Source organism: Diaphorina citri, unplaced genomic scaffold, assembly GCF_000475195.1.
Source record: "Diaphorina citri unplaced genomic scaffold, Diaci psyllid genome assembly version 1.1 scaffold140, whole genome shotgun sequence".
Classification (NCBI taxonomy): Eukaryota; Metazoa; Arthropoda; class Insecta; order Hemiptera; family Psyllidae; genus Diaphorina; species Diaphorina citri.
In genome coordinates this window covers 79,809-93,843 of record NW_007377577.1, presented here as the reverse complement: position 1 = coordinate 93,843, position 14,035 = coordinate 79,809, and the positions used below count along the sequence as shown (strand labels likewise).

Here is a 14,035-nt window from a genome sequence, read left to right as displayed (position 1 = left end):
TCCGAAGAGACCCACGTGTTTGGTATGTAACGTAGGAATTTGTGTTTGTATAGTAGGTATGTGCTATTTTTTTTTTTCTTAATGAAATTATGTGATTTTTTTATTTATTTATTTATTTATTTAATTACTGTCGCACTTACCTATAAACAAGCGTTTTCAAATAGGATGGTTAAGTAGCGACCAACCTCCTTTACTTCAAGTTTGCAGATAAGTTCATCACTGGCGTATAGCATCACTGGCGTATAGCCTACAATTCCTAAACGAGGCCACACCCCTCCCCCTACGGGGCATCTCAGGGACAGATTCAGGGGTCCTAAATGCCTGCAATCTGGGGCATTCCCCCCGTCAATCTATTTAAGGGTCGAATTTTAAAACCGGATTACCTTTTAGGGGCGGTTAGGCTTAGAGTGTTCGCGGAGAGGTTTTAAGAATTTTTTTTTAAAACTACTTTCAGTTCCTGTCTTAGTTAGTCAAACTAATTGTCCAACATTACTTTCCCACATAGAATAGCTCTCCTAGAACCTAATCCTGACCAGGATTAAATGATAATCCTAGTTTAAAATTCAGCCCCTATTGACCTACATAGGTAGCCCCCGAGACGAAAGTTTGTAATAGTGGAAAACTACTTGATGCTAATGAAATTATTCCAAATGGAACTCTACAACCACGAAAAAGAAATTTCAGTAAGCCCCATCTACAAGCTCTTTAACTTTATTTTGAAAGTTTCGCCATGTGCAGGGTTGAAGAAAAAGAAGAAGGAGGAGGAGGAAGAGGAGGAGGAGGAGGGAAAGTAGAAGGGGAAGAAGAAGTAGAAGAAGAAAAAAAAAATCAGAACAAGAAGAAAAACACTTGGCGAAAAAGCTAAGGTATGTAGCTGGTGGCAAAATGGATTATATCCTGTGAAAAACTTTTATTCCGAAATTTCTTTACAGAAAAAGGTACTAGTGGTGGAGATGCTGCAAACTCAAAACCCAATCAAAGGTTGAGCGATAATTTTTTTGTCCCAATATTTTTGAGCAAATAAGTACCTAAACAACACCTAAACTAAAACAACCAACACCCACGTGACGTAATGGTGGAACCTCAAATATTTGAACTTTAAAAGGTTAAAAGCTTCCGAAATAGAACATTAAACTTGAAAGCTACTAATGAACTTTTCAATTAATTAATTAGATAATTATGCACTATTAAATTTGTGATCAATTTTACGACATTAATGATGAGTTCAAATAAATACTCTATCAGTCAATGATCTCTATAGGGGAAAAGTTCACTTTTTACTTTCCTTATCCTATAGACCTATAGGAAGGAAAGTAATCAATGAGCTAATTTTGTTATCTGAGGCGAATACTGAACGATACAGATAACGTGGTCTCCATTACAGGGTGTCCCAGACAAAGAGCCGAATTTGAAAACCAGGCTGAGCAATCTCAATCTGTTTCGAAAGGTATGGCAGAACAAACTTTGGTCTGATGTGATGAAATTAAGAAAATTTTAACCATATAGGTATCAGAGGTGGCCATAACGTTGCTCGTGAGACGATCTTGTGCGGCTTTCTAATCATAGTTTATACTTGTTGAAAAATTTCTCTGGAGATCAGAATTTCATTGAGACTAAATTCTGAAGATTCTAGACCGAAATTTTCAAAAATTTCGCCTGCGGCGTGGCACGGCTTTATGAGATTGCGGCTCCCGAAGGTAAGGTTAATAGTGGCCACCCCCACCATGTGTGATCTTCAAAAAGGGAAGGATAAGAAGAATCACTGAGTAAGAACTTCAAGGAGGAGCAGAAGAAGCCCGAAAAAGTAAACATAGGCCACATTTGCTGAGTGAACTAGGTAATTCAAATTCGAATATCTGATTGGTAAACCCTGTATAAGACTACAGAGTGTTAATAAAGTCCGGAGACCCCTGAATATTTTTTGAACACTACTCTACATTTCAGCTTCTCATCTTTAGCCGTTCAAAAAATATTCAGGGGTCCCCTTACTTTAGAAACACTCTGAACGTATGGTCACTATACATATTAGCAGTAATTTAAACGATTCCTCCAACCACAATATTCGACCATCCTGTAGGTCTATCACATGGGAATAGGTATTAGAATGGCACCTACTACCTACCTATATCACATGGTAAAATAAGTCCCCAGATAGTGCCTGGATCAACAACACAAGATACATATTGTGTTGACAAAACATTTAAATGGGATTACCTATAAAATAGTCATCGGAGAAGATAGCAGTCAGCAGATAAAATGGGAGATAGCTTCCTACAGTCACGTGGTAGATATTTGTAAACGCATGAGGCTGGTCTCACATAGCACGCCGTAGGCGCGTGACTTTAATTATGCTCTAAATTTTCGGAGTCCGCCCTACGGCAAAGGATCAAAAAAAGTCAGTTTTACGTAAATCGAAATTCCCTTTTTCTCTTCCTCCTTCTACTCTTCTTCCTCTTCCTCCTCTTCTCCCCCGTCTTCTTCTTTTAGTTCGTCTTCTTCTTTCTTTTCCTCTTCTTCTTCATCTTCTTTTTCTTCTTCTTCCTCTTTTTCTTTCTCTTCTTCTTCATCTTTTCTTGTAGTTTAGGTTTATGTTGCACTTTTTCCTTATTGAAATCACGTTCTGAACCAAGAAGGCTATAGATTATATCTGAGCTTGGACTTTTGCCTGATTAGTTTTTAGTTTCTATTTAAGGACTATGTAATTGTCTTTTCCTATGTGCAAGCCTTCTTCCTCTTCTTGATCTTGTTCTTCTTTTTCTTTGGCTTCCTTTTCTTCTTCTTCGTCGTCTTCTTGTTCTACTTCTTCTTCATCATGATCATTTCTTGCAGCTTCGTAACTTTTCTTTGCCTGCAGAAGATATTGTACAACTACTAAAACATGAGCTATTAACCGGTTTACTACCCAGTGGGCAGTTTCTTATGACCTAGTCCCACCCGCAGAGACTCCCAGCTGACATTAACCCATTCCTGATCATCCGAAGAAGAAAAAGAAAAGATTGTGAAAACCGCATAACAACTGAGCTTCACTGGACGTTAGTAAAATTGGACAGCATTAAGAAAAAAATAACCATCCATAACGGGTATTGCCTTATGGATGGTTCTTTTCTGCTTAATGATGTCCACTTTATTATTTTACCCGGCCAGCCTTGTAGGTCGCGGGTTCGATTCTCGCACGGGGTGAACTTGATCCTAAATAGATTAGGTTCGTTCTCGGAACGGTGGGTTTCTCCTATCCTGTCTCCCTTTTGTCTTGGATTTCCAGACCATAAAACCTCCATTGTTACAGTTCCCTCTATCAATCCTCTCAAAAAGGTTCAATAAATGGATATCAAATTCAACAGTAGAGCTGATCATGAGTATATTCCGAATTTAGACCCATATTTGAGGACGCAAGACCAAGATAGGGTTAATTTGGATGCTTAAAAACCTAGCAAGTCGTAGGTGGACCTAACCTTTCTGTTGACCCAAGTCTGAGCATTGGGATGTCTTCTAGCAAGTCTGATCTTCTAGGCTTCTAGAGGTTTCTGTCGTCACACAACTTTAAAGATTATACCAGCCTAGTTAGCTTTCTTGGTAGCGCGTCTGTCTTGTACGCGTTATAGTTCCCGTAGGTCTATCACATGGGTATAGGTATTAGAATGGTAGGTACCTAGTACCTACTACCTACCTATACCTATCACATGGTAAAATAAGTCACCAGAGAGTGCCTGGATCAACAATACAAGATACATACCTATTGTGTTGACAAAACATTTAAATGGGATTACCTAGAAAATAGTCATTGGAGAAGATAGCAGTCAGCAGATAAAATGGGAGATAGCTTCCTACAGTCACGTGGTAGATATTTGTAAACGCATGAGGCTGGTCGCTGGTCTCACATTGCACTCCGTAGACGCGTGACTTTAATTATGTTCCAAATTTTCGGAGTCCGCCCTACGGCAAAGGATCAAAAAAAGTCAGTTTTACGTAAATCGAAATTCTCTTTTTCTCTTCCTCCTCCTACTCTTCTTCCTCTTCCTCCTCTTCTCCCCCGTCTTCTTCTTTTAGTTCGCCTTCTTCTTTCTTTTCCTCTTCTTCTTCTTTCTTTTCCTCTTCTTCTTTCTCTTCTTCTTCATCTTTTCTTGTAGTTTAGGTTTATGTTGCACTTTTTCCTTATTGAAATCACGTTCTGAACCAAGAAGGCTATAGATTATATCTGAGCTTGGACTTTTGCCTGATTAGTTTTTAGTTTCTATTTAAGGACTATGTAATTGTCTTTTCCTATGTGCAAGCCTTCTTCCTCTTCTTGATCTTGTTCTTCTTTTTCTTTGGCTTCCTTTTCTTCTTCTTCGTCGTCTTCTTGTTCTACTTCTTCTTCATCATGATCATTTCTTGCAGCTTCCTTCTTCTTCATCTTCTTCTTTTTCAACTCCAAGATATTGGCTTTATATAACTCATGTTAATACTTCTAAATCTCCTACTGTCCTAAATCATATAATTCGCGTAATTTTATTCCATGGAAAGATACTAGACTGAATAATCTACCTATTTGGTTGAGCTCGGTTGACATTGGTGACAAAATTTGCATAATACGGTCACAATTCTGTCTCCATATTACAAAAACGGGGACGGAAAAAAGTGACCGAATGCGTAGGTAGTGTAAGTAGGTACCTATAGGTAATACCTACCTACCTACTTCGATATTGCCAGCCAAACAATACCGGAAAAATCTGGTTATACCTATCTACCTACCCACTTGTGTTGCTAAAAAAAATTGCTCTACCCACACACAAACAACTTTTTCACATTCAAAATTTTTAAAATTATCTGTAGGTACGTAAGTAGATACCTACCCACACAAAATTATCTGTGCAGAGAGTACAGACATTTAGTTAAAAAAAAAAAAAAAGATAACTCAGTTAATGTAGGTACCTAGGTAGGTAATTTCTTTACCTATGCACTTTCATGTTCTGCCGCCTGCCGCTTTGATAAATAACTTATCTCACTGCAGCATTGTAGGATTTTTCCAAATACATATATATCGCAATAATCCAGTTCTCAATTACCTACCATGCTGGCACCGGTCGCTATGCGCATTTATATTACATAGCTACCTACTCATTTTCCTCACGAGTGGGCCCCGTAACGGCCAGTCACGGAATCAATCATTTGCATGATACAAATTTCTTGACCCCGCCGGGAATCGAACCCGGGCCTCCCGCGTGCAAGGCGAGCGCAGTGACCACTACGCCATGGGAGATTGGGAGCTGACACTGAAATGTTAAGGTAGAAACACACTACTGTCACGTGACGTGACGTGATAGTAGTGTGGCTGTCCCTGAACGAGATTACCTACAATATTATGGGAAAGCTTGACGGGTTAGTGTGTTTCTACCTCTAATTTCAAGATTAGACCCAAATAAACAAACAAAGAACTCACTAATGAAAGACCTCAGCAGGTATCAGGTAGTGCAGCAATTATAAGGTGACGTTAACCCCCGATAAAACACTTCAAACAGAAAACTCACTGTAAAAAAATCGTGTAAAAATAAATAAATAGCGATAAATAACAAAAATAAAAGGGTAGGTAATTTAACAAACATTTTAGGAGGGTCCGATTTTTTTTTTCTTTATTATTATTTTTACAATTTCGCCTGATTAATGATGGTTCCTCTTTCAATGTCACAAGTCACAAGCTATGTCGCCCACACAACTACCTTTACACACTGACACACAGTAAACACAGTTTGAGATATTACTGGATAGGCCAAATCTTACATTGACAGCGAGACAGATTTGGGCAGTGTGCCACTGCCAAGTCCCTGAATCCACCTCTATGGACGAGTGGTATCTCAACCCGAAGATGCTGAGTTCGAATCCCGACCGGGAAGGAAATTTTCTGACCCAACTTTGCGTCCTTAAATAAGCGATATACCTAAGCATAGATGTAAAAGACTGTGCCTTTAAGTAATGCGAAAGCGGTTTCGTGGTAGTTTAGGGAGAGCGGTAGCGCTCCGCCCCGCCAAGTCAAGAAAGTTTGACCGCATCACTCACTCAAAAAATTGTAGGTTGGCCTCGCATTTTTGCTCTCAAAATGTTTTTTCCGGGAGATAAGGCAAAAACTCCGAGGTTACAAGTGTTTTTTTTCCTAGTGATTATTATTTTTTTGGTGACCTCATTTACCGTTCTAGAACGGATGTGCCCATATGTCATTCCGCCAAACAGCAGCCTCCGCCATTTGCTGAGACATTAGAATGAGAAAATATGTGCGGTCAGATATTTAAATAAAGCAAGAAATTTACCACGGGATGGGGGCATGCTATACGACACAGACCATAATTATGAGTCTAATGTAGCAAAAAATAATAATAATAAATAAAGAGAGAGAGAGAAGCGTTGAAATTCCTCTCCCTTTCTAAGACGTAAATTTTATTGAATGAATCGAAATGATCAACATGAAAAAAAAACTTCAATCAATTGATTTCGTTCCTAAGCTTCAATTGAATAAAGATTAGGGCTGCCTGTAAAGTCACTAAAGACTGAATGGGGAGCTTCGAGTTGCGTCCTGAGGGTCAAATCCGAATTGCGCCCCTCCGATTTGAGTCCTAGGTCTGAAACTCATCATCCGAGTTGCGTCCACGAGTAAGTACCTGTTTTAAAATTGCCGAAAAAAAAAAAAAAAAAAAAATAAAATAAAATAAAATAAAATAAAAAATGTTTTGTAAGCCCGTATCATGAATTTATGTACCTATAACTCGTTCACACAATGTACATATCTACATAATATGTACAACATAACATGTATATCTTATGTACTAAAATATATAGGTGCTATGTACATGGGTACATATGTATGTGTCTTATGTAATAAATAGGTGCTATGTACAATTGTACATAATAATCATGTGTCCTATGTACTATAAATAGGCGCTTCCCACACCTTCTGAATGAGTTGTAAGACTAATAAATTCATTTTTAGATTTTTACCTACCTGGACAACTAGACATCCTATTAATAAACATTTATTTATTATTATTATTATTATTATTATAAAGTAGACTCTACAATTTACACCTATAGTGTCCAGGGCCGTATTTGCGGGGTGAGGGCTAGACTCTCGCCCCCCAACCCCGACAAAATCCTGGACACGGCCCTGATCTATGGGTTCCAAAATTTATAAGGGTTTCGATCGGAGTCGATGGACTTTGGCCGACTTTATAGTGTGGACGGACCTTAACGTAGGTAGGTATATAATAGGTACTTCCCCGGGTCGGGAAAAAGGGACTGATTACTTGATTAGGTTGATAAGTTGTGTAGAAATATCCGGATTAATCCAGAAGATTAGCATGTGAAAAATATAACACTTACCTGTGGTGGTAGTAGTAGGTACCGTAAATTCCTAGATATTATGAATTGCGAAAATCTCCAGGTAAATAATGCACGATCAGTAGAAAATTCTAACCTTCAATGGCAATTTGCCAAAGGGTAGAAGGGCTTTTGGTTTTCACAGAGAAAGTTCGTATTTTAGTAAAAACGACTGAAAAGTAAAGTGAAAATTAGGTAGGTTGGAGTTTTCTTTGAAATCTATTAAAAAGTGATCAATTCAATTGATAATTAACTACGTACATAGATAGTTAGGTAGGTACTTATTATTGGATAGGTACCTACCTAATTATGAACTAACACTCGCAGTTATTAGAAGGTATTAAAAGTTGAAAAGCAGGAGAAAGTCAGCCGTTCCGAGAACAGGAATGGAAAATTTCTAAGCAGGAAGCTGGAAACCTCTATAAACAAGAAAATATTGCCCGTCCATTGGATTTTTGCATATTCAGGTTCGCCTGTGGTAGCATAAAATGAGCAGTAGCATTATTAATTAACAGTAATGGCATAATTCACAGCAGTAACATGATTTATGGATTTTTAAGGGCTTCCTTGGTAAGATTGTCATGTACACTTAACGCCTCAAGGCTGACCAGAACAATTTATGGACATTTCTTGTGTCTACAGTCTACGCCATGTTATCAGTTTTATTCTTCTTTTGTGTGGTCGAGATAATTATGAGAATCGGGGGAAAAAAAAGTGGTTATAAATATGTAGTAGGTCTGAGACCTAAGATCTGTCAGAAAACGGTCTGGCTGGCATTAGATTTTCGGAACCCAGTCACTCTTTTTCTCAGCTATAAATAGTAGGTCTGAGACCTAGGTTTGTCAGACGGTCTGGGCGTCTGAGCGTGAACGGCTGTCCTTAGATTTCCAGAACCAAGTCACTGTTTTTCTCAACTCATCCCATAAGAGCCGAACTTTTTTTTTTGGATCTTGCTGAAATTCAACCGCTTCTAACTCCGGACCGGTACTGAGTAAATAGGTCAAATAATAGTGAAAAGAGTAGGAAATTTCGTTTTCTAACTCATATACAGATCCTCGATGCACTCAGAAATGGAGCGACTGAGATATCAGCGAAAAAGAGAAAAGGGTTTGGTCCAGTTTGGTGTGATTTTAATGTAGGCCTCGGCTCTCGTGGGTTATTTTTATTTTTTTTTTTTTTTCAGTGTAGGTGGAATTTAAATCAGCTTCTCAGTTGTCTTCACGAGGCAGAGTGCACCTTGAAATAGCCATCAGCACGTGACATCCCAGACAATTTACCAACCTCGCACTTTTCAGAATATCCCAATCCGCAATGCTCCATTCAGCTAAATTCGCAGTGCTGTCAGTATTTAGCTGAATGGAGATTATGAAGGGTTTGCTGTTGTGTGGTTTTTTTTTTTTTTTTTTTTTTTTTTTTGAGATAATTTAAGCACCTGCTTATCAGGCTATTAATTATGGAGTGTTGTGACATATTCACATCTAATGTGTTGTGACACTTCTTATCACTTTGATTAATGTAAAATTTGTAAGTACCCTATACGGGCCACAGGCATACATGGGTGTTGAAATGTTGCTCTTGAAATACATACCTAATACTATGGATTAGGTAAAAAATGGACTCAAATCTGAAATACATACCTATTGGGTATGCATTCGGTGTAAAATGGACTTGAATTATCTGTTATTATGGGGTTCATTTCATGCACAGTGTAATAATTCAAGGCTGTAAAGCAGTAAAGCTGTGTCCACCTTTCCACAAATCCACAAATAGATTCACCTATAGCCTATAGTTAGTTGATCGACGCATCGACGCTCGTCGACTATGTGTGGACAAATGAGCTAATTTTGTTATCTGAGGCGAATACTGAACGATACAGATAACGTGGTCTCCATTACAGGGTGTCCCAGACAAAGAGCCGAAACCAGGCTGAGCAATCTCAATCTGTTTCGAAAGGTATGGCAGAACTTTGGGCTGATGGGATGAAATTAAGAAAATTTTAACCATATGGGTATCAGAGGTGGCCATAACGTGGCTCGTGAGTCGTGAGACGATCTTGTGCGGCTTTCTAATCATTGTTTATACTTGTTAAAAAATTTCTCTGGAGATCAGAATTTCATTGAGACTGAATTCTGGAGATTCTAGACCGAAATTTTCAAAAATTTCGCCTGCGGCGTGGCTCGGCTTTATGAGATTGCGGCTCCCGAAGGTAAGGTTAATAGTGGCCACGATTCCTCCAACCACAATATTCGACCATCCTGTAGGTCTATCACATGGGTATAGGTATTAGAATGGTAGGTACCTAGTACCTACTACCTACCTATACCTATCACATGGTAAAATAAGTCCCCAGAGAGTGTCTGGATCAACAATAGAAGATACATATATGAGTTGAGGTTGAGAGGGAGAGGAAAGAAATTGGCATTGTGCGAAGTTCTTGGTCCGATGTAACGAACTTGATAATGGCATAACAGTCACGAGGTCAAGGACAATCAATTTTGCTGAGAATAACAATGACTAATGTATTAGTAATTCGGTGTAATGACTGGAGAGCAATGACTTTACGCTGACTCACAAGAGAGTCAAAAAATATTCATTATTTACCAGCCGAAATCCGTCGATTCGCTCCGGATTTCTGCTAGTAAATCCTTAAGGCATGGTTGTTCATGTCACTCATCCATTTAGTGGTCTTGCTCGGCGTAGCTTAACAAAAACGAACCGGAAAATAGTCTATATCTATAACCTTCACAGGAATGCAAGCAATAAGTTCACTTCTTGGTCCGATGTAACGAACTTGATAATGGCATAACAGTCACGAGGTCAAGGACAATCAATTTTGCTGAGAATAACAATGACTAATTTATTAGTAATTCGGTGTAATGACTGGAGAGCAATGACTTTGCGCTGACTCGTAAACTCTCAAGAGATTCAAAAAAATATTTATTTATTATTTATTGAGGAACTTCTCTATATTTATTTAGCAATCGGATGAGCGGTTTGGCCAGGCATAAAGTTCGAACAAACACACACACACAAACAAATATTCATTTTTATATATTAGATTTAGGTAATTACTTCTCTATATTTATTTAAGAAATACTTAGATTAAGCGTTCCGGGAGACGCTCGAACATCAAGAGTTTTGGCAGACCGCGGTCTCTGTCAGACCGTCTGACTGTGAGTGGCTGGGATTATTTAGGGCAGCATTGTAGAATTGTAGGATTTTCCCAATATCTCAATAATCCTAAAATCCAATGTTTACCTACCATGCTGGCACCGGTCGCTATGTTCGTTTCTACGTCATACTACTCATTTTCCTCACGAGGCTGAGTGGGCCCCGCAACAGCCAGTCACGGAATCAATCATTTGCATGATACAAATTTTTTGACCCCGCCGGGAATCGAACCCGGGTCTCCCGCGTGCAAGGCGAGCACAGTGACCACTACGCCATGGGAGCTGACCTCTCTATATTTATTTAAGAAATACTTAGATTAAGCGTTCCGGGAGACGCTCGAACATCAAGAGTTCTGGCAGACCGCGGTCTCTGTCAGACGGTCTGACCTTGAGTGGCTGGGATTATTTAGAGCTAAGTTTCTCCCTTCAATTTCGGGACAATAAGACCTCCGTTATGACCTACAGTTCCCTCTATCAAACCCCGTCTCTGCCAGCCTAGTTAGCTTAGTTGATAGTGCGTCTGCCTTGTAAGCGCTAGGCCGCGGGTTCGATTCCCGCCCGGGGCGGATTTTATCCTGATGGGATAATGTTCGTTCTCGGAACGGCTGGCTTTCTCCTATCCTGTCTTCCTTCTCTCTTCAATTTCGGGACGATAAGTCCATAGCAGTTACAGTTCCCTCTGTCAAACCTCTTTTTTTTTAAAAAAAAAAAAAAAAACATTTCTCGGTAAAGTCACAATCTTAGGTCGGGGTTGTGTGTGTGTCTTCTGAAGCTCGTTTCCCTTCTTTAGGCGTTACAGCGCTAAACCATAGGAAATTCATGGAGCTCCATCAGAATAGGTTCCGTTTCTTAAAAACCGGTTTGGCCGGTAAAAATTTCTTCACCGTAAGCCCAGTAAAAAATTTCTTCACCGTAAGAGGAGTGATTTCCTGAGGTCGGAAAATTAGACAGTCCCAAGAAAAGTACACCTTAACTAAGAAGGTACAAGCAAAGAAGAGTCGTTGCCCTTCTGTCAGGTTGCTTGATGCGTTTCTGTTGGTAGAAAGTTTAGCTGATTTTAACGTTGAATATTCAATCGTTTCCATTCATAATCGGAAACGGTGTCAATCGGTTCTAACGTTTTATTGATAGTTTATGGTCATTCGTAGAACCGCTGTAAAAACGTTCAACTAGGAGACTCCAGGTTTATAGGTGAAACCGAAGACTATCAATTCAGGAGATTCTTCTAGATTTCCGGTAGTTATTGCCTATTACTCAGGGCCGTCATGGTAGGTATATATAGGATATAGGTACTTCCCCGGGTCGGGAAAAAGGGGACTGATTACGATTAGGTTGATAAGTTGTGTAGAAATATCCGGATTAATCCAGAAGATTAGCATGTGAAAAATATAACACTTACCTGTGGTGGTAGTAGTAGGTACCGTAAATTCCTAGATATTATGAATTGCGAAAATCGCCAGGTAAATAATGCACGATCAGTAGAAAATTTAAACCTTCAATGGCGATTTGCCAAAGGGTAGAAGGGCTTTTGGTTTTCACAGAGAAAGTTCGTATTTTAGTAAAAACGACTGAAAAGTAAAGTGAAAATTAGGTAGGTTGGAGTTTTCTTTGAAATCTATTAAAAAGTGATCAATTCAATTGATAATTAACTACGTACATAGATAGTTAGGTAGGTACTTATTATTGGATAGGTACCTACCTAATTATGAACTAACACTCGCAGTTATTAGAAGGTATTAAAAGTTGAAAAGCAGGTACCTACTGAACGTCCAGTCAATTGAGTACCTAACTACCTACACATGTAATGAATGGATATTACCTAAATTATACCTCCTTTGTATTATTATAAGCCTCCTGTTTAGGCGGATATAAGGTACCTATCCAAAAATTTGAGTAAAAGTGGTGCAAAGTCACCTCAGTTTACGGTACGTTATGTTAATGTACCAACTATCGACACCGAGTTACCTATAAGTCGGTAGGTACCTATTACTGAGCTTTTAATAAAAATATTTTATATGATAGGTAATATTGAAATAAAATTATATTAACATTACTAATAGAAAATTCCTACCTTTATTTAACAAAAATAATAAACAAACTAACGTAATGTTGTTCGTAAACGTTAAGAAAATAGGTAGGTACCTCGTCAGTAACGTCCGAAAAAAAAAACTTTTTAAAAATCGTCACTCGTCACGGCCAATGTTGCGCGATTTATTTATTTATTTTTTCACAAATAAAAATAATATTTTTTTGACGTATACCTACTTAAGCGTTCACAAATTTATTTTACGCACGACGCAAGAGATTCAAGAGAAGTTTCTTGGTCGACAATAAATTTTCTTTCGAAATATTGTGATAATTGAACGCGGAACATTCAAACAACGAACGAAAATAAGAAAAATGAACAGAACTTCACAGAGTCGAACGTACACAGAGTACGAACTCGGAATGTCTGAGATGAGAACAGAAAGTACAGAAACTGCACTGCACTCTGTAGTGACTGTCACTACTCTGTAAGTCTGTATTTTCTGTGAATGAGGCAGTGAGCAGAATATTTGATAAGTTTGATTCTTGTCTCATCTGGTAACTGGTAGGGTTCAGAGAACCACAATAATAGTAGTAGCCTACTGCTGGAGTAAAGGGACTTTTCAGTCCTATGCGAGCAGTATAAATAAGCACTATTATTATTAACCTATTATACCTATTGTATAGTGTCTAACTAACCTAACCTATAGTGATGTAATTTTAGTTTAGTGGGACTGTGGGACAGTTTGGCCAGAAAATAGGTACCTCGTCAGTACAACAACGTCCGAAAAAAAAAAACTTTTTAAAAATCGTCACTCGTCACGGCCAATGTTGCGCGATTTATTTATTTATTTTTTCACAAATATCTAAATAAAAATAATATTTTTTTGGCGTACTTCAGCGTTTACAAATTTATTTTACGCACGACGCTGACGACGCAAGAGAAGTTTCTTGGTCGACAATTTTCTTTCGAAATATTGTGATAATTGATTAATTGAACGCGGAACATTCAAACAACGAATGAAAGTAACAAAAATGAACAGAACTTCACAGAGTCGAACGTACACAGAGTACGAACTCAGAATGTCTGAGAACAGAAACTGCACTGCACTCTGTAGTGACTGTCAGTACTGTCACTACTCTGTAGTCTGTATTTTCTGTGAATGAGCAGAATATTTGATAAGTTTGATTTTGATTCTTATTTCATCTGGTAACTGGTAGGGTTCAGAGATTTTGCCGTTTCAGAGACGAATTCTATAAGAGTTCTGAACTGGTTCAGAGGTTTTGCCGTTTCAGAGACGAATTCTATAAGAGTTCTGAACTGGTTCAGAGGTTTTGCCGTTTCAGAGACGAATTCTAAGAGTTCTGAACTGGTTCAGAGGTTTTGCCGTTTCAGAGACGAATTCTAAGAGTTCTGAACTGCCTTAGGTAGGTTGGTAGTAGGTAAACAAAGAGTTTTGTCTGAATACCAATTTGAACTTGTTCTGAACCCGAAC

The 14,035-nt window shown here is 38.5% G+C and overlaps 2 long non-coding RNA genes across 2 annotated transcripts in view; both read right to left on the bottom strand.

The window, feature by feature from the left end:
* LOC108254650 overlaps window positions 1–13,670 on the bottom strand; it is a 31,711-nt gene extending 18,041 nt beyond the window's left edge. Inside the window, exon 1 of the long non-coding RNA XR_003390284.1 lies at window positions 13,305–13,670. This is a non-coding gene — a long non-coding RNA (uncharacterized LOC108254650). The remainder of the gene's footprint in view (window positions 1–13,304) is intronic.
* Window positions 11,968–13,031, bottom strand: LOC113465654. Its single transcript, XR_003390285.1, has 2 exons — window positions 12,586–13,031; window positions 11,968–12,082 (listed from the first exon to the last, which is right to left on the bottom strand). It is a non-coding gene; the product is annotated as an uncharacterized LOC113465654 (long non-coding RNA).
* Window positions 13,671–14,035: the final 365 nt, after the last annotated feature.